A 21,981-nucleotide genomic window follows, 5' to 3' on the forward strand; every position below is an offset into this window, starting at 1 on the left:
AAAATTACTGCTTGCACCGCGAGCAATCATAATGGTATCTGTATTTATTGAATTTTAAGCGTTGTAATGTAAATATTATAAAACAAAAAATATATTCAGAAAATATATTTTTTGACGTATTCTCTCTTCTATTTAAATCTATCTAAAAACTAAAATTCATATATCATAGAAACGAGGATCAAAATCTCAGCTTTGGCAGCGTGGTATTACCACCGAGCTAGAATTACCACGAATATTTCGTTGAATAAATGAATATATATTATTTCTAATATTCCAACGTCAAATAATATTTCTTCGTAATTTTTTCCCTCCCCATATTGTTCCTTCACAAGTATAATATTTCTGTGACACGAAGCGAATTTTTATGGGTTTAATTACACGACCTTGAAATTGCATTACGCGTAATTATACATTTGGTTAATCTCGAACGTATAATTCACGCAAACAAATACAGAAAACGAAATACTGATTATGCATAATAATGGATGAAAATAAGAATGAGGGAAGAATGATTTAACGATAATAACTTAAAAATAATTGTGTATATATAATTATCGTTAAAAACGCAATCGAGAATATAAAGAGCAGAGGTGAAATTATAAGTCGAAATACGATTTAACCGTATTCTGTAAGTGAATGGTAATTATTCGTATGAAGAGAATAATTATTCACTTCCGGGGTGTGAAATATCGCATCACGAGTCGAATTATTATTTGTTTTATCGGCTGTCCGAACAAATTTGTATTTTAGTGAAGGGTCCTGCACGTGTACTTCTCCACGATCGATGACACACACCCATGCATGTGTCACGCACAGGCCCACGAAAAAATCGACTTTATGAACTCGATTATCGCATTTCTTTCTATTTACGAGGTCTTCTACCATCAATTAAACGTATCGCGATTGATGAATAATTGACAATTGTTTCAAGATTTTATCGAGGATAAACTCAAATATCCGTATATTTATCATTATTATTCCTCGATCCTCCAATACATCATATTATTAAAACAATTATTATTACAAAATATCCATTTTGTTTATTCGTTATTTACAAATAATACGAAGTATTTGAAATGCAAAAAGAATAAATAACAATTGGAATAAATTATTTTCCAACGTCTGATCGAGATACGTCTGTAAACGGAAATTTAAAACTATCGTTTTAATTTACACCGGTGGTAAAATCAACCGATTTAAAAAAATTTACAAATTTATTTCGCGGCATTCCCATAACATTGTCGTCCTTGTTATTTTCTGCCATCTTTGTTTCCCCTTTGGGGGGGGAAAAAAGATCAGGAAGCTCCTCGAGTTTGAGATTTTCGACGTTATAAAAACGTCCCGAGGAATTTATGCGGCATTAACGACGTTTTCACGAGCATGTTCTCTCGCGCGGCTTGTCGCTGGGAGCACCGATACGTTGATACCACCGAATTACCAACGCAACAACCACGAATTACCAACACTGGCTACGCGAATTACCCACACCGGCCGGCCATTATTCCGATAACCAATCAATAAGGTGCACGTATACGGAGGCCTCGGGCTTCTAACGAATCGTTAAAACTAATTTCGTTGATGTACCGCCTGTAGATAGTTGTTTATTATATGCGCAACGATTTACAATGGGTGAATAGAGTTGCTTTATGGGGAATCAAAAATAGCTTATAGTTGTGTAACGCGAATGAATGAATGAATGTTGGAGGATATATATATATGTATTGTCAGAGGTGAATAATGGAAAATTTTTGAAGAAATTTTCAAGATTTAAGATTTGAATTAATTTAAGAAGAAAAAGATGTTTTAATAATTCTCTTCCCTAGGTTGGAAAAATAATTTTCAATTATTTATCACTCTTATATTTTAACGTGTTTTTACGCGCTTGAAACGTTTGATACAACTTTTAATCCAAAGTTAATGCTATTAAGCTCAAAGCACGTGCAAAAGTAATTAAAGATTTTACAAGCGTTAAAATTATCTGCTTTACGATTTTCTATTTAAACACGATAAAGTAACCTTACCCATTTGCGAGATGAAACAGCGAACGGTAAATGGAAATAAACGGCTCTTACCTGAAACACATAAAGCAAAATAATAATAAAAGCTAATGCTAGAATTGCGGATAAAGGGGAAATAAAGAGGAGTGAATTTGACGTTGAATTGGTTCCCAATGGGTAATTAATTTAGGTGTAACCAACCAAGCACACTGGATCGTGTATATCCCACGTTTTCAAACGTACCCTTTAATTCCTCCCGATTTTTTGGTTTCAACCGATGTATACATACGTATAAACATATATCGCATAATATATTTCACGTGTTATTCAATCATTTGGCCCACGAAAAAAATAACGACAAATCTGTAATAACAACACGTACACAGGAATACATATACATCCACCGTTTCACGTCGCGTCTGTATTTTTGTCAAACTGACACCCCTAAACCGACTTAATTTCACTTCCAATCCGCGACAATGCATGCTTATATTCATCACGTTGCGCGAAATTTGGATCGTTCCACGTTCGACCAATCACCGTGGTCAATTATTCCCCGATGACAGCGCCCTCTGCAACATTGGAACCGGCAAACTTTCGCCCGGAAAGTTGGCGCCAATATTTGTGCAAACAGGATTTCGAGGCCCCCTTCAATTTGTCACGAGTTGTCAAATTTTTTCGTTTATATCGCATCCGCCCGATTTTAGAGAATACGGCGGGGAAGAGGAACAGGTCATTAAAATCGTGGAGGGCCGTGCCACCCCTCCGAAAAGTGAAATCGAGCGAGCGGGGGATTTATGGGCGAGTCACCGAGGCGGCCGAGATCTTTTAATTAGCCTCGAATAATTCTAATGACTCGCGAAATTATGTTACACTTGATTAATGACGTGCAAATCCCGGCCCATCAAGTACGATTTGGTTCGACAAACCAGATATCTCGCCAATAATACGCCTGCCGCGTGTTGAATCAATAAAATTTTTAATATACAGATTGTTCGTATATTCCTTCTTTATTGGAAAATTTATTTTTTTTCACTGGGAATTTTTAACAACGCAATTTTTACTGGACAATTTTAAAGGTGATTATTAACTTTTGCTCAACATTTTCTTTCTTTCTTTCTCTCTTTTTTCTTCTTTTTCTTAAATTAATGAAAGTGTAGTGATAACATTGGAATGTGAGGCATCCTGTATACGCATGCAGGCATACGCATAACGGATTATAAAACACTCACGTACATCGTAAACGTCAAGTATTGTATTCTAAAGTAATATCATTGTGTTTATTTTAAGAGGAAATTTTAAATTGTACTTTTTCTTAATATCACGTGAATAGAAGTGCATAATTAAATTTCATCATCTTTGCTTCTAAAAAAAAAAAAAAAAAGAAAAGAAAAAAATCACTCTTGAAGGGTTCAGTATTCGAATCAAAAAAAATGGAATTATCGAAAAATTTGATAAAACAAAATTGTATTCAGATCATATCTTGATCTAAAACTCAAATCGAAAAAAAACATTTTATTTATTCACCCTATTATCGCCCATAGAATTAACCTAGAAAAATACCGCCTGGATCCAAAAAAAAAAAAAAAAAAAAAAAAAAAAAATAAGCATTATTTCGATACATTCTATCTAACAGAGTAATTAAACACTTGCTTTTAATACTACAGTTTGGGTGCTCAATCTCTTTTTTTCATTCACGACCCTTTGTATTTTTCCAACACTGTATTTTCGTGTATCATCCACGACACGTAAAGATTAGCATGCAGACACAAAAGGGCCAGACGTATACGCGTATGCGTACATATATGAATGTATTGTTGTACCGCGGGCAAAATAAAAAGAGAAGGGAGCACAGGAGGAGAGAGAGAGAGAGAGGGAGGGAGGGAGGGAGGGAGGGAGGGAAAACAAAATGAAAAAGCAACGCTTGTGCGAGCAAGATGGAAACATGGCTAGGGAAAAAGACACCATCTGTTACCGGCAATGAAATATATCTGTGTCAAAAAAAGATGGCAAAAAAAGAAGCACGAGTGAAATACCCGGGAACGTATAGAAGCGTGTGAAACTAAAAAACTCGTCAATAAAACGAGAGGAGGGGGGGGGGGGAAGAGAAAAAAAAAGTGTAACTTGCAGAGATTAGCGTGGCTCAAACAACCAGAGGAATTAATCCATTAAAAAAAGGAGGGTAATTGAAAAATATACGCTTTCAAGCAAATTGTGCTATTCATTGCGCGTAAAAGCATAGACGCTATCACTAATATTTTGTTGTTAATTCTCTCAGTCTAACCGATTTGAAATCAACTTGATTATATCGAAATTTTATTTTCTTTTCATTTTTTTTGAAAAAAAAAAAAACGATTATACATTATAGCGATAAAATGATAAAAAAATTTTACCAGTTATTATTTCAACGATATAAATTTTTTAGAAAATGGACGTCGATCGGTCAACAACCGATTTGATTTGTATTCGTTAATGGACCGTTTATAAACAACTTTTTCCCATTGTTACGTGCAACGCGCCAAATGCAAACGCGCCAATCTGATTAAGTATAATACTCGATGTAATTTTCGAACAACAACTATGCCACTCCCTTATTTGAAAGGAAGAAAATTTAATTAATAGGAGAATCGAATTTTCCTGCTTCGAAAAGAAAACACGCCAATTTTTGCCAAATTGATTTCTGACAAATTTTTTTGCTCACTTTTTATTAAAAAACCACCGAAATTCATTTTATTTGGCAAGTTTAGGTATAAGTAAGTAATAAAATGAGTAATAATCAGTATCATTGTTTATATATTTATTTTATTTTACGTTTTAATACAATATATACATATATAAGATATATAAAATACAGTTAACAAACAATTTTGCGATAATAATGATAAACAATTATCTGTTTGTTTTTATCCGTAACATCATGAGGTCCAATGGATTTATGGATTGCCCGTTGCATAAATTCCAAAAGTCGGATATTATTTTGAACACTCGTCGTTTCATGGTGGCCAAGCTCGCAAGGGAACACGCAATACTCGTTATTATTTGCCGTGTACGTTCTTTCTTCAATTACGTGAACGCCAGCGAACCTAGAATAGCGGGAATAGTTTGGTTTGGATGCTCGGTTATTTCGAATAGCTAGATTATAGTTATCGAGTAACTTTATTGGCCGGACGCACGGCTACGTAGCCATTATTAATCTCCGTGCTGTACGTGTGTTTGCGTATAATTGCGAATATTGTGGATACATTTAAAAGCTACATTTAAAACACGCGTTTCAAACGAATTGACCCGAGTCGTTCATTTATTCATTTGTGACAAATTGAAATTTACTTTAAAATGCAATTATACGAACACAACATTGTAATTATTCGCTCTCTGTCCTATAGAAAGACTTTTAATTTAATATTAGAATGTCGATAACAGAAAAGAAGTATCTCTCGTTACTTTAATGGAAAAATATATTTCTCGTTATAAATTCGCTATTAATTGTCATTTCATAATTAATGGATTAATTCATATATTATATTCATCGATATTTTATATATATATATATATATATATATATATATATATATATATATATATATGAGCGTAATAAGGTTGGTAACAAACTTTTGATAGTAAATTTTTAATTTTACGTGATACGTTTTTAAGTTGGTACAATTGACTGACTATTAATAACTCTATTCACTTTCTTCATCGATTTTAATTATTCTCAATTATATTATTTATATTCAATATCTTTTATTCATGTTATTTGCAATTTTTTTATTTAACGGTTATTAAGTATCGGGGAAAAATTCATTTTCATTTTGCAATTTTTATTGCTTTATAATATAAAACAGTAATGATGTATTTATACCGTTCCGTGTAACGTTCACTCGATATTTATTAATCTTATTCTTCGCCGAGTAAATGAATGTTCCCAATTTCGCGATAAGATGGCTGATTTAAAAAACATTATGCTTTTTTCCCCGCTGGTAATCATTTCTCAAATGTCAGATTTCTCAGGCGTTATCATTCCATTTTTTTTCGCCTCGCATAATTTCACAATAGAACTGTGTGATGAATTAACGCCAAATCACGTTTACACGTTGAAGTAGTCGTCATATTATCCTCGATTATATTTTGAAAGTTAATTTTAGATTTTATAAATAAATACAGAACTTTACGTGCATAATTGGTTATAAAAGAGTTTTTTGGAGTAAAAACAAATAAAAAATTGTCTTGACTTGTGTGGTCGAATTAGTCAACAAATAATCCTTCGAATATATTTGATGAAAATTAAAAAATTCAAAATTTACTTACATTTCTAAAGCAACCGATTTAAAACGTCCACTTGTTACTCGACAAATTTCACAAGAAACATTTGCACTCTTTATTCATTGCCGTGTCCAACGGTCCAACAAAAGAAGTAAATCTTTTTTTCACGCGATAAAAGCGGCAAACCGCTATCGCAGATTAATGCAACGTGGAATTTTGCGATTCCGGTTAATCGCTTCTTCTTTTTCCATTTTTTCCCGATGCTGGAAAAAAGATTTATTCCATCATCTTTACCATCATTCATCGAGGAACAATGGAATTCGACGAGTTTACCAGGTGGCGTTCTTATCGCAACACAAATTTTATCACTGAGATATAGCGCACCATTAAATTGATCATAAATCATCGACATCGAAATTCGATTTCATCGTACGATAAATCCATCATTTTGTTTTAATAATTAAATATTATTCCACACGTCAATATAATATTCATCTTTTCAATTATTTTTAATCAATACGTAACATATTTGCTGTTATAAATCATCTCGTCTTTCCATTCTATAAATTTTTTTTTAATTTAAATTGTATAAAATATTGATCAATAATCATTCCATCCATAATTTTTATGCGTAGAGGAAAATATTGGACAGCTCAAAAATTTCCTAACGTAATTTAAAAAAGAGGATTGGGTTTTAAAAAAATTTAGCATTTTATTAAAATAATGCTATATGCCAAATCTCTTTTTTTCTTTTAATTAACATATAATTTTGCAAACACAATTTTTCTGATGACAAATTCAATATTGACATTTTGATATCGAAATTTATTCATTGTATATCGAAGATCGAACAATGTGGCAGTTATAGTTAGTTTATAATCATTCCATCATCGGGCTCTGTAACATCATTTAAGAATATTTCTTTTTTCTAATTTTACTATTTCTATTTCTACTTACATTACCATGTTCAAATTTAACATCGATTCGTACAATTTCTATTTCACAAGATACATTCAAGGAACGTGACAAAGTGAATCTTATTTAACGAGAACTATTCTTTGATATCTTTCGTAGAGTAGTGGTGTTTTCAAGGAACAACGTATATTTCAAAGTCCAATGACCAGTGTTGGTATAAAATAACAATCGACATCGTGGAGAAAAATAGATCAAACGTACCTACTAATGGATATAACCATTTTCTTTCATTATTGAATTTCGAGATAGCATATAAATTTGCTAAAACAAAGATCATTAGGAAGTTGAACATCTCACAGTATCAAGATCGTTTAAATGGCACAATAATTTAAAAATCAATAAACTTTCGTTCATTGATCCATTTGAAATTTGTCAAATATACGAAGAAGTATATTGGATCCAACCTAATTTTATAAACTAGTTAAAGTAATTAATTAAAATAGTTTTCGAGTGAAAAAAAAAATCAAGTTAATTTGAAAAAAATCTACTGGAAGGTAAGTTTAGTTGAAAAATTTTTTAAATCGATCATGATTTTACACACACATGATTTTAATAACTTTTGAAAAAAACGATTTCATCATTTTTGGAATCTATCTTTGTCAACTCTTATACAAAATCGATTTAATCGATTCGAAATTGGCTGAAACTATAACTCTCTCGCATAATTAACGGTTTACAGTCATGGAAACAGGTATCTTGTCTACGCTTGCCTTTACACCTCATTTCAGAACGCGTGCGTGTAAATGAACACGCATTACGTGCCGTTGACGTGGTGCACGCGCGTGTTACACTTAATGTATACTGTTCATATAACGATAATCGCAGAAATGTAGACACGATAAATCATTGTCCATTTCTAATTCAAAATTTTTCTCTTTTCCTAGATATGTGTGTATATGTATATATATATATACATATGCATATTTGCACTGAAGCCAGAATATCACCAATCATGCGTTATTTTGATCGTTGTAATATATACTTGATTACCTAATCAATGCTATTATGCATCCCACGAGATCGTATTTCTGTTTTATTATTTCATGGATTGTTATAAATGTTGCTTACATATAATCGTTAATATAACGTTTATTAAATTATTAGTAAACATTTATTAATTACAATTTTTAATTGGATTTATCGATTAATATTTCCGATTAATATTATTGATTAATATTAAAAGAAATTTATCGTTATTTAAAGATATTTATAGACTGGTCATTAAAAAACATCATTAATTGTCAATCGTTGATTAAAGATATTAATTATGAATCATTATTTGATATTACCAAATCGAAATTAAATAACAATTATTGAGATGTATATTATATCATTTTTTTATCTCATTCAATCTTCCTTTAGGTAAAATATATTCATTCCTGATATAATTTAATTCGATAGAAATAAATATATCAAAAGAGATGTGTTATTGATTATGGAAATAAATATTGGAAAAATATTATTTCCATAATCAATAGCATATCTCTTTTGATACATTTTTTCTGAAAATTAATAAAAATTAATAAGAATTATTTTCGTTATGAATCTATTTGTGACGACAAAGTAAATAAGAATTTTTAAAATTAAAATAAAAAAACAAATTCTGATGAAAAATTTAATGATTACAATTTCTTTTTTTAGATCGAACATTTTCCTATTTTAAACGATAAAACATACTATGTTTTATATTACAAAAATAGTCTGATATTAAAAGGAAATTACGCGGTAAAATGGTTCATGAAACATGCGCTAAGACAGATGCGTTAATTGTTTCTATAATTATTCATAACCGCTTAAATTCTAAAAATGCAATCCAATCGACTATAAATTATGTCCCGTGTACAACAAACCCTCCTTTTCCGTGACAGTTAATTTCCTGTTTTATTGCAGTATCGATCGATAATTAAATTGAAGCGAACAACACAACTAACACTTTTATATAACAGAAAAAGCTTTCATGTTGGGATTTCGTAAAATTTTCGAAACATTTTATTACCATACATTCAATAATTTCTTAATAATATTATATTAATATTTAATAACATTTGTTCCTTTAATAACATTTTTATACATGTGACGTTATTGAAGATAATGCATTTATTGTTGGTTAAGAGTATTTTAAGAAACACTTCGTAATTCTTAATACACTACTATTTTCAAAGCACTTTACTATTATGTAATTTTAGAAATAAAAAATACAACAATACAATTCTTATATTTTTTTTTAATCGTAAAAAAAATGAAATGTAATATTATTTTCAAATAATAAAAAACATAATTATCACATTTATTTTTGATTCCTAAATCCCATTATTACAATTGAAACGGTATAGTAAAAAATGATTAATATTCTATAAAATCAGTACTCAAAAGTATGTATTTTGAAAATTATTTTAAATTAGGAGAATATGATATGTGAAAAGGTAGCACTAGAAAATTTTTGCAAGATTCAAGGTTTTAAAGAATTTGCTTAAAACTTTGATTTTTCATTAGGAGAATATGATATGTGAAGAGGTAGCATTAAAAATTATTCGCAGGATTCATAGTTTTACAGATTTTCGATTAAATTTTCGACTTTTCATTAGGAGAATATGGTATATGAAGAGGTGGCACTAGAAATTTTTCGATAACACAAAATTATTTTAATTTTTGCCGAAAATTTGGACTCATCATTAAGAAAATATGATGTGTGGAGAGATTACACTGCGACTTTTCAAACAAAATAAAAATATATAACATTTTTACTATATCCAGGTATAGAATAAAATTTTGAAGCAATGGCGAGTTACAAGGAGGTAAGTATATTAGTTTTAAGAGAAATGTTTAAAAATGATTAAATCAGTTCCTGAAAGAGGTAAGTATAAAAGGTAAGTATACAAAATTTTTGATTGCTACATTTCTTAAGATTATATATTCCTAATACAAAATCGTAAAATAAAGTCGAAAATATATGACCATGGCACAAAGTTTTGAGTTATGAAAATCTTGGAAAAATTTCACATATTACTTCTTTTATCATTATGTTATCCTGTTACATTAGAACAAAAATCTTATTATAAAAGAAATCGATTACATATTACAAAAACATTAAACGTAAAAACTGCACAGTATGTGAAATTTTATCTAGAATTCAAAGACTTGAAATTTTCGGAGAGCCAGGCATAATTTCAGGTCAATTTTGCGATTGCATTAGGAGAATATAATTTTAAGAGAAGTGGCAGGCAAAAATTTATTGAAAAATACTAAATCTAAAAGAATTTGATTAAAATTTCGACTTTTCATTAGGAGAATATGATGTGGGAAGAGGCAGCACAAGACACTTTTCGCAGTAATCAAAATTTTAGAGAATTTGCTTAAAATTTCGACTTTTCATTAGGAGAATATGATATGTGAAGAGGTAGCACTAGACATTTTTTGCAGTATTCAAAATTTTTCAGAATTTGCTTAAAATTTCGACATTTCATTAGGAGAATATGATGTGTGAAGAGGTAGCACTAGACATTTTTCGCAGTATTCAAAATTTCACAGATTTTGCTTAAAATTTTGACTTTTCATTAGGAGAATATGATGTGTGAAGAGGTAGCACTAGACATTTTTCGCAGTATTCAAAATTTTAGAGAATTTGCTTAAAATTTCGACTTTTCATTAGGAGAATATGATGTGTCAAGAGGTAGCACTAGGCATTTTTCGCAGTATTCAAAATTTTAGAGAATTTGCTTAAAATTTCGACTTTTCATTAGGAGAATATGATGTGTGAAGAGGTAGCACTAGATATTTTTCGCAGTGTTCAAAGTTTTACAGAATTTGCTTAAAATTTCGACTTTTCATTAGGAGAATATGATGTGTGAAGAGGTAGAACTAGGCATTTTTCGCAGTATTCAAAATTTTAGAGAATTTGCTTAAAATTTTGACTTTTCATTAGGAGAATATGATATGTGAAGAGGTAGCACTAGACATTTTTCGGAGTATTCAAAATTTTAGAGAATTTGCTTGAAATTTCGACTTTTCATTAGGAGAATATGATATGTGAAGAGGTAGCACTAGACATTTTTCGCAGTATACTAAATTTTTCAGAATTTGCTTAAAATTTCGACTTTTCATTAGGAGAATATGATGCGTCAAGAGGTAGCACTAGATATTTTTCGCAGTGTTCAAAGTTTTACAGAATTTGCTTAAAATTTCGACTTTTCATTAGGAGAATATGATGTGTGAAGAGGTAGCACTAGACATTTTTCGCAGTATTCAAAATTTTAGAGAATTTGCTTAAAATTTCGACTTTTCATTAGGAGAATATGATGTGTCAAGAGGTAGCACTAGGCATTTTTCGCAGTATTCAAAATTTTAGAGAATTTGCTTAAAATTTCGACTTTTCATTAGGAGAATATGATGTGTGAAGAGGTAGCACTAGATATTTTTCGCAGTGTTCAAAGTTTTACAGAATTTGCTTAAAATTTCGACTTTTCATTAGGAGAATATGATGTGTGAAGAGGTAGAACTAGGCATTTTTCGCAGTATTCAAAATTTTAGAGAATTTGCTTAAAATTTTGACTTTTCATTAGGAGAATATGATATGTGAAGAGGTAGCACTAGACATTTTTCGGAGTATTCAAAATTTTAGAGAATTTGCTTGAAATTTCGACTTTTCATTAGGAGAATATGATATGTGAAGAGGTAGCACTAGACATTTTTCGCAGTATACTAAATTTTTCAGAATTTGCTTAAAATTTCGACTTTTCATTAGGAGAATATGATGCGTCAAGAGGTAGCACTAGATATTTTTCGCAGTGTTCAAAGTTTTACAGAATTTGCTTAAAATTTCGACTTTTCATTAGGAGAATATGATGTGTGAAGAGGTAGCACTAGACATTTTTCGCAGTATTCAAAATTTTAGAGAATTTGCTTAAAATTTCGACTTTTCATTAGGAGAATATGATGTGTCAAGAGGTAGCACTAGGCATTTTTCGCAGTATTCAAAATTTTAGAGAATTTGCTTAAAATCTTGACTTTTCATTAGGAGAATATGATATGTGAAGAGGTAGCACTAGACATTTTTCGCAGTATTCAAAATTTTTCAGAATTTGCTTAAAATTTCGACTTTTCATTAGGAGAATATGATGTGTGAAGAGGTAGCACAAGGCATTTTTCGCAGTATTCAAAATTTTAGAGAATTTGCTTAAAATTTTGACTTTTCATTAGGAGAATATGATGTGTGAAGAGGTAGCACTAGGCATTTTTCGAAGTATTCTAAATTTTTCAGAATTTGCTTAAAATTTTGACTTTTCATTAGGAGAATATGATATGTGAAGAGGTAGCACTAGACATTTTTCTCAGTATTCTAAATTTTTCAGAATTTGCTTAAAATTTCAACTTTTCATTAGGAGAATATGATGCGTCAAGAGGTAGCACTAGGCATTTTTCGCAGTATTCAAAATTTTAGAGAATTTGCTTAAAATTTTGACTTTTCATTAGGAGAATATGATGTGTGAAGAGGTAGCACAAGACATTTTTCGCAGTATTCAAAATTTCACAGATTTTGCTTAAAATTTTGACTTTTCATTAGGAGAATATGATGTGTGAAGAGGTAGCACTAGACATTTTTCGCAGTATTCAAAATTTTTCAGAATTTGCTTAAAATTTCGACTTTTCATTAGGAGAATATGATATGTGAAGAGGTAGCACTAGACATTTTTCTCAGTATTCTAAATTTCTCAGAATTTGCTTAAAATTTCGACTTTTCATTAGGAGAATATGATGCGTCAAGAGGTAGCACTAGGCATTTTTCGCAGTATTCAAAATTTTAGAGAATTTGCTTAAAATTTTGACTTTTCATTAGGAGAATATGATATGTGAAGAGGTAGCACTAGGCATTTTTCGCAGTATTCAAAATTTTAGAGAATTTGCTTAAAATTTTGACTTTTCATTAGGAGAATATGATGTGTGAAGAGGTAGCACAAGACATTGCTCGCAGTATTCAAAATTTCACAGATTTTGCTTAAAATTTTGACTTTTCATTAGGAGAATATGATGTGTGAAGAGGTAGCACTAGACATTTTTCGCAGTATTCAAAATTTTTCAGAATTTGCTTAAAATTTCGACTTTTCATTAGGAGAATATGATATGTGAAGAGGTAGCACTAGGCATTTTTCGCAGTATTCAAAATTTTAGAGAATTTGCTTAAAATTTCGACTTTTCATTAGGAGAATATGATGCGTCAAGAGGTAGCACTAGGCATTTTTCGCAGTATTCAAAATTTTAGAGAATTTGCTTAAAATTTTGACTTTTCATTAGGAGAATATGATATGTGAAGAGGTAGCACTAGGCATTTTTCGCAGTATTCAAAATTTTAGAGAATTTGCTTAAAATTTTGACTTTTCATTAGGAGAATATGATGTGTGAAGAGGTAGCACTAGACATTTTTCGGAGTATTCAAAATTTTAGAGAATTTGCTTGAAATTTCGACTTTTCATTAGGAGAATATGATATGTGAAGAGGTAGCACTAGACATTTTTCGCAGTATACTAAATTTTTCAGAATTTGCTTAAAATTTCGACTTTTCATTAGGAGAATATGATGCGTCAAGAGGTAGCACTAGATATTTTTCGCAGTGTTCAAAGTTTTACAGAATTTGCTTAAAATTTCGACTTTTCATTAGGAGAATATGATGTGTGAAGAGGTAGCACTAGACATTTTTCGCAGTATTCAAAATTTTAGAGAATTTGCTTAAAATTTCGACTTTTCATTAGGAGAATATGATGTGTCAAGAGGTAGCACTAGGCATTTTTCGCAGTATTCAAAATTTTAGAGAATTTGCTTAAAATCTTGACTTTTCATTAGGAGAATATGATATGTGAAGAGGTAGCACTAGACATTTTTCGCAGTATTCAAAATTTTTCAGAATTTGCTTAAAATTTCGACTTTTCATTAGGAGAATATGATGTGTGAAGAGGTAGCACAAGGCATTTTTCGCAGTATTCAAAATTTTAGAGAATTTGCTTAAAATTTTGACTTTTCATTAGGAGAATATGATGTGTGAAGAGGTAGCACTAGGCATTTTTCGAAGTATTCTAAATTTTTCAGAATTTGCTTAAAATTTTGACTTTTCATTAGGAGAATATGATATGTGAAGAGGTAGCACTAGACATTTTTCTCAGTATTCTAAATTTTTCAGAATTTGCTTAAAATTTCAACTTTTCATTAGGAGAATATGATGCGTCAAGAGGTAGCACTAGGCATTTTTCGCAGTATTCAAAATTTTAGAGAATTTGCTTAAAATTTTGACTTTTCATTAGGAGAATATGATGTGTGAAGAGGTAGCACAAGACATTTTTCGCAGTATTCAAAATTTCACAGATTTTGCTTAAAATTTTGACTTTTCATTAGGAGAATATGATGTGTGAAGAGGTAGCACTAGACATTTTTCGCAGTATTCAAAATTTTTCAGAATTTGCTTAAAATTTCGACTTTTCATTAGGAGAATATGATATGTGAAGAGGTAGCACTAGACATTTTTCTCAGTATTCTAAATTTCTCAGAATTTGCTTAAAATTTCGACTTTTCATTAGGAGAATATGATGCGTCAAGAGGTAGCACTAGGCATTTTTCGCAGTATTCAAAATTTTAGAGAATTTGCTTAAAATTTTGACTTTTCATTAGGAGAATATGATATGTGAAGAGGTAGCACTAGGCATTTTTCGCAGTATTCAAAATTTTAGAGAATTTGCTTAAAATTTTGACTTTTCATTAGGAGAATATGATGTGTGAAGAGGTAGCACAAGACATTGCTCGCAGTATTCAAAATTTCACAGATTTTGCTTAAAATTTTGACTTTTCATTAGGAGAATATGATGTGTGAAGAGGTAGCACTAGACATTTTTCGCAGTATTCAAAATTTTAGAGAATTTGCTTAAAATTTCGACTTTTCATTAGGAGAATATGATATGTGAAGAGGTAGCACTAGGCATTTTTCGCAGTATTCAAAATTTTAGAGAATTTGCTTAAAATTTCGACTTTTCATTAGGAGAATATGATGCGTCAAGAGGTAGCACTAGGCATTTTTCGCAGTATTCAAAATTTTAGAGAATTTGCTTAAAATTTTGACTTTTCATTAGGAGAATATGATATGTGAAGAGGTAGCACTAGGCATTTTTCGCAGTATTCAAAATTTTAGAGAATTTGCTTAAAATTTTGACTTTTCATTAGGAGAATATGATGTGTGAAGAGGTAGCACAAGACATTGCTCGCAGTATTCAAAATTTCACAGATTTTGCTTAAAATTTTGACTTTTCATTAGGAGAATATGATGTGTGAAGAGGTAGCACTAGACATTTTTCGGAGTATTCAAAATTTTAGAGAATTTGCTTGAAATTTCGACTTTTCATTAGGAGAATATGATATGTGAAGAGGTAGCACTAGACATTTTTCGCAGTATACTAAATTTTTCAGAATTTGCTTAAAATTTCGACTTTTCATTAGGAGAATATGATGCGTCAAGAGGTAGCACTAGATATTTTTCGCAGTATTCAAAATTTTAGAGAATTTGCTTAAAATTTCGACTTTTCATTAGGAGAATATGATGTGTGAAGAGGTAGCACTAGATATTTTTCGCAGTGTTCAAAGTTTTACAGAATTTGCTTAAAATTTCGACTTTTCATTAGGAGAATATGATGTGTGAAGAGGTAGCACTAGGCATTTTTCGCAGTATTCAAAATTTTAGAGAATTTGCTTAAAATTTTGACTTTTCATTAGGAGAATATGTTATGTGAAGAGGTAGCACTAGACATTTTTCGGAGTATTCAAAATTTTAGAGAATTTGCTTGAAATTTCGACTTTTCATTAGGAGAATATGATATGTGAAGAGGTAGCACTAGACATTTTTCGCAGTATACTAAATTTTTCAGAATTTGCTTAAAATTTCGACTTTTCATTAGGAGAATATGATGCGTCAAGAGGTAGCACTAGATATTTTTCGCAGTGTTCAAAGTTTTACAGAATTTGCTTAAAATTTCGACTTTTCATTAGGAGAATATGATGTGTGAAGAGGTAGCACTAGACATTTTTCGCAGTATTCAAAATTTTAGAGAATTTGCTTAAAATTTCGACTTTTCATTAGGAGAATATGATGTGTCAAGAGGTAGCACTAGGCATTTTTCGCAGTATTCAAAATTTTAGAGAATTTGCTTAAAACCTTGACTTTTCATTAGGAGAATATGATATGTGAAGAGGTAGCACTAGACATTTTTCGCAGTATTCAAAATTTTTCAGAATTTGCTTAAAATTTCGACTTTTCATTAGGAGAATATGATGTGTGAAGAGGTAGCACAAGGCATTTTTCGCAATATTCAAAATTTTAGAGAATTTGCTTAAAATTTTGACTTTTCATTAGGAGAATACGATGTGTGAAGAGGTAGCACTAGGCATTTTTCGAAGTATTCTAAATTTTTCAGAATTTGCTTAAAATTTTGACTTTTCATTAGGAGAATATGATATGTGAAGAGGTAGCACTAGACATTTTTCTCAGTATTCTAAATTTTTCAGAATTTGCTTAAAATTTCAACTTTTCATTAGGAGAATATGATGCGTCAAGAGGTAGCACTAGGCATTCTTCGCAGTATTCAAAATTTTAGAGAATTTGCTTAAAATTTCGACTTTTCATTAGGAGAATATGATGTGTCAAGAGGTAGCACTAGGCATTTTTCGCAGTATTCAAAATTTTAGAGAATTTGCTTAAAATTTCGACTTTTCATTAGGAGAATATGATGTGTGAAGAGGTAGCACTAGATATTTTTCGCAGTGTTCAAAGTTTTACAGAATTTGCTTAAAATTTCGACTTTTCATTAGGAGAATATGATGTGTGAAGAGGTAGCACTAGACATTTTTCGCAGTATTCAAAATTTTTCAGAATTTGCTTAAAATTTCGACTTTTCATTAGGAGAATATGATGTGTGAAGAGGTAGCACAAGGCATTTTTCGCAGTATTCAAAATTTTAGAGAATTTGCTTAAAACCTTGACTTTTCATTAGGAGAATATGATATGTGAAGAGGTAGCACTAGACATTTTTCGCAGTATTCAAAATTTTTCAGAATTTGCTTAAAATTTCGACTTTTCATTAGGAGAATATGATGTGTGAAGAGGTAGCACAAGGCATTTTTCGCAGTATTCAAAATTTTAGAGAATTTGCTTAAAATTTCGACTTTTCATTAGGAGAATATGATGTGTGAAGAGGTAGCACTAGATATTTTTCGCAGTGTTCAAAGTTTTACAGAATTTGCTTAAAATTTCGACTTTTCATTAGGAGAATATGATGTGTGAAGAGGTAGCACTAGGCATTTTTCGCAGTATTCAAAATTTTAGAGAATTTGCTTAAAATTTTGACTTTTCATTAGGAGAATATGATATGTGAAGAGGTAGCACTAGACATTTTTCGGAGTATTCAAAATTTTAGAGAATTTGCTTGAAATTTCGACTTTTCATTAGGAGAATATGATATGTGAAGAGGTAGCACTAGACATTTTTCGCAGTATACTAAATTTTTCAGAATTTGCTTAAAATTTCGACTTTTCATTAGGAGAATATGATGCGTCAAGAGGTAGCACTAGATATTTTTCGCAGTATTCAAAATTTTAGAGAATTTGCTTAAAATTTCGACTTTTCATTAGGAGAATATGATGTGTGAAGAGGTAGCACTAGATATTTTTCGCAGTGTTCAAAGTTTTACAGAATTTGCTTAAAATTTCGACTTTTCATTAGGAGAATATGATGTGTGAAGAGGTAGCACTAGTCATTTTTCGCAGTATTCAAAATTTTAGAGAATTTGCTTAAAATTTTGACTTTTCATTAGGAGAATATGATATGTGAAGAGGTAGCACTAGACATTTTTCGGAGTATTCAAAATTTTAGAGAATTTGCTTGAAATTTCGACTTTTCATTAGGAGAATATGATATGTGAAGAGGTAGCACTAGACATTTTTCGCAGTATACTAAATTTTTCAGAATTTGCTTAAAATTTCGACTTTTCATTAGGAGAATATGATGCGTCAAGAGGTAGCACTAGATATTTTTCGCAGTGTTCAAAGTTTTACAGAATTTGCTTAAAATTTCGACTTTTCATTAGGAGAATATGATGTGTGAAGAGGTAGCACTAGACATTTTTCGCAGTATTCAAAATTTTAGAGAATTTGCTTAAAATTTCGACTTTTCATTAGGAGAATATGATGTGTCAAGAGGTAGCACTAGGCATTTTTCGCAGTATTCAAAATTTTAGAGAATTTGCTTAAAACCTTGACTTTTCATTAGGAGAATATGATATGTGAAGAGGTAGCACTAGACATTTTTCGCAGTATTCAAAATTTTTCAGAATTTGCTTAAAATTTCGACTTTTCATTAGGAGAATATGATGTGTGAAGAGGTAGCACAAGGCATTTTTCGCAGTATTCAAAATTTTAGAGAATTTGCTTAAAATTTTGACTTTTCATTAGGAGAATATGATGTGTGAAGAGGTAGCACTAGGCATTTTTCGAAGTATTCTAAATTTTTCAGAATTTGCTTAAAATTTTGACTTTTCATTAGGAGAATATGATATGTGAAGAGGTAGCACTAGACATTTTTCTCAGTATTCTAAATTTTTCAGAATTTGCTTAAAATTTCAACTTTTCATTAGGAGAATATGATGCGTCAAGAGGTAGCACTAGGCATTCTTCGCAGTATTCAAAATTTTAGAGAATTTGCTTAAAATTTTTACTTTTCATTAGGAGAATATGATGTGTGAAGAGGTAGCACAAGACATTTTTCGCAGTATTCAAAATTTCACAGATTTTGCTTAAAATTTTGACTTTTCATTAGGAGAATATGATGTGTGAAGAGGTAGCACTAGACATTTTTCGCAGTATTCAAAATTTTTCAGAATTTGCTTAAAATTTCGACTTTTCATTAGGAGAATATGATATGTGAAGAGGTAGCACTAGACATTTTTCTCAGTATTCTAAATTTTTCAGAATTTGCTTAAAATTTCGACTTTTCATTAGGAGAATATGATGCGTCAAGAGGTAGCACTAGGCATTTTTCGCAGTATTCAAAATTTTAGAGAATTTGCTTAAAATTTTGACTTTTCATTAGGAGAATATGATATGTGAAGAGGTAGCACTAGGCATTTTTCGCAGTATTCAAAATTTTAGAGAATTTGCTTAAAATTTTGACTTTTCATTAGGAGAATATGATGTGTGAAGAGGTAGCACAAGACATTGCTCGCAGTATTCAAAATTTCACAGATTTTGCTTAAAATTTTGACTTTTCATTAGGAGAATATGATGTGTAAAGAGGTAGCACTAGACATTTTTCGCAGTATTCAAAATTTTTCAGAATTTGCTGAAAATTTCGACTTTTCATTAGGAGAATATGATATGTGAAGAGGTAGCACTAGACATTTTTCGCAGTATTCAAAATTTTAGAGAATTTGCTTAAAATTTCGACTTTTCATTAGGAGAATATGATGTGTCAAGAGGTAGCATTAGGCATTTTTCGCAGTATTCAAAATTTTAGAGAATTTGCTTAAAATTTCGACTTTTTATTAGGAGAATATGATGTGTCAAGAGGTAGCACTAGGCATTTTTCGCAGTATTCAAAATTTTAGAGAATTTGCGTAAAATTTCGACTTTTCATTAGGAGAATATGATGTGTGAAGAGGTAGCACTAGATATTTTTCGCAGTGTTCAAAGTTTTACAGAATTTGCTTAAAATTTCGACTTTTCATTAGGAGAATATGATGTGTGAAGAGGTAGCACTAGGCATTTTTCGCAGTATTCTAAATTTTTCAGAATTTGCTTAAAATTTTGACTTTTCATTAGGAGAATATGATATGTGAAGAGGTAGCACTAGGCATTTTTCGCAGTATTCAAAATTTTAGAGAATTTGCTTAAAATTTTGACTTTTCATTAGGAGAATATGATGTGTGAAGAGGTAGCACTAGACATTTTTCGCAGTATTCAAAATTTTAGAGAACTTGCTTAAAATTTCGACTTTTCATTAGGAGAATATGATATGTGAAGAGGTACCACTAGACATTTTTCGCAGTATTCAAAATTTTTCAGAATTTGCTTAAAATTTCGACTTTTCATTAGGAGAATATGATGTGTGAAGAGGTAGCACAAGGCATTTTTCGCAGTATTCAAAATTTTAGAGAATTTGCTTAAAATTTTGACTTTTCATTAGGAGAATATGATGTGTGAAGAGGTAGCACTAGACATTTTTCGCAGTATTCAAAATTTTAGAGAACTTGCTTAAAATTTCGACTTTTCATTAGGAGAATATGATGTGTGAAGAGGTACCACTAGGCATTTTTCGAAATATTCTAAATTTTTCAGAATTTGCTTAAAATTTTGACTTTTCATTAGGAGAATATGATATGTGAAGAGGTAGCACTAGACATTTTCCTCAGTATTCTAAATTTTTCAGAATTTGCTTAAAATTTCGACTTTTCATTAGGAGAATATGATGTGTGAAGAGGTAGCACTAGACATTTTTCGCAATATTCTAAATTTTTCAGAATTTGCTTAAAATTTCGACTTTTCATTAGGAGAATATGATATGTGAAGAGGTAGCACGAGACATTTTTCGCAGTATTCAAACTTTTAGAGAATTTGCTTAAAATTTCGACTTTTCATTAGGAGAATATGATGTGTGAAGAGGTAGCACTAGATATTTTTCGCAGTGTTCAAAATTTTACAGAATTTGCTTAAAATTTCGACTTTTCATTAGGAGAATATGATGTGTGAAGAGGTAGCACTAGACATTTTTCGCAGTATTCTAAATTTTTCAGAATTTGCTTAAAATCTTGACTTTTCATTAGGAGAATATGATATGTGAAGAGGTAGCACTAGACATTTTTCGCAATATTCTAAATTTTTCAGAATTTGCTTAAAATTTCGACTTTTCATTAGGAGAATATGATGTGTGAAGAGGTAGCACTAGACATTTTTCGCAGTATTCAAAATTTTAGAGAATTTGCTTAAAATTTCGACTTTTCATTAGGAGAATATGATGTGTCAAGAGGTAGCACTAGGCATTTTTCGCAGTTTTCAAAATTTTAGAGAATTTGCTTAAAATTTCGACTTTTCATTAGGAGAATATGATGTGTCAAGAGGTAGCACTAGGCATTTTTCGCAGTATTCAAAATTTTAGAGAATTTGCTTAAAATCTTGACTTTTCATTAGGAGAATATGATATGTGAAGAGGTAGCACTAGACATTTTTCGCAATATTCTAAATTTTTCAGAATTTGCTTAAAATTTCGACTTTTCATTAGGAGAATATGATATGTGAAGAGGTAGCACGAGACATTTTTCGCAGTATTCAAAATTTTAGAGAATTTGCTTAAAATTTCGACTTTTCATTAGGAGAATATGATGTGTGAAGAGGTAGCACTAGATATTTTTCGCAGTGTTCAAAATTTTACAGAATTTGCTTAAAATTTCCACTTTTCATTAGGAGAATATGATGTGTGAAGAGGTAGCACTAGACATTTTTCGCAGTATTCTAAATTTTTCAGAATTTGCTTAAAATTTTGACTTTTCATTAGGAGAATATGATATGTGAAGAGGTAGCACTAGACATTTTTCGGAGTATTCAAAATTTTAGAGAATTTGCTTGAAATTTCGACTTTTCATTAGGAGAATATGATATGTGAAGAGGTAGCACTAGACATTTTTCGCAATATTCTAAATTTTTCAGAATTTGCTTAAAATTTCGACTTTTCATT

The 21,981-nt window shown here is 30.5% G+C and overlaps 1 protein-coding gene and 1 long non-coding RNA gene across 2 annotated transcripts in view; both read right to left on the reverse strand.

Moving 5' to 3' along the window:
• LOC100865061 (uncharacterized) overlaps positions 1–21,981 on the reverse strand; it is a 203,166-nt gene that overhangs the window by 66,232 nt on the left and 114,953 nt on the right. The window lies entirely within an intron of this gene.
• Positions 4,780–21,981, reverse strand: part of LOC147658558 (uncharacterized) — a 29,227-nt gene continuing 12,025 nt past the window's right edge. Inside the window, exon 3 of the long non-coding RNA XR_015294486.1 lies at positions 4,780–5,080. This is a non-coding gene — a long non-coding RNA (uncharacterized LOC147658558). The remainder of the gene's footprint in view (positions 5,081–21,981) is intronic.

This window comes from Apis florea, unplaced genomic scaffold (genome assembly GCF_048593485.1).
Source record: "Apis florea isolate Af1SG1 unplaced genomic scaffold, ASM4859348v1 contig_2153_pilon, whole genome shotgun sequence".
Classification (NCBI taxonomy): domain Eukaryota; kingdom Metazoa; phylum Arthropoda; class Insecta; order Hymenoptera; family Apidae; genus Apis; species Apis florea.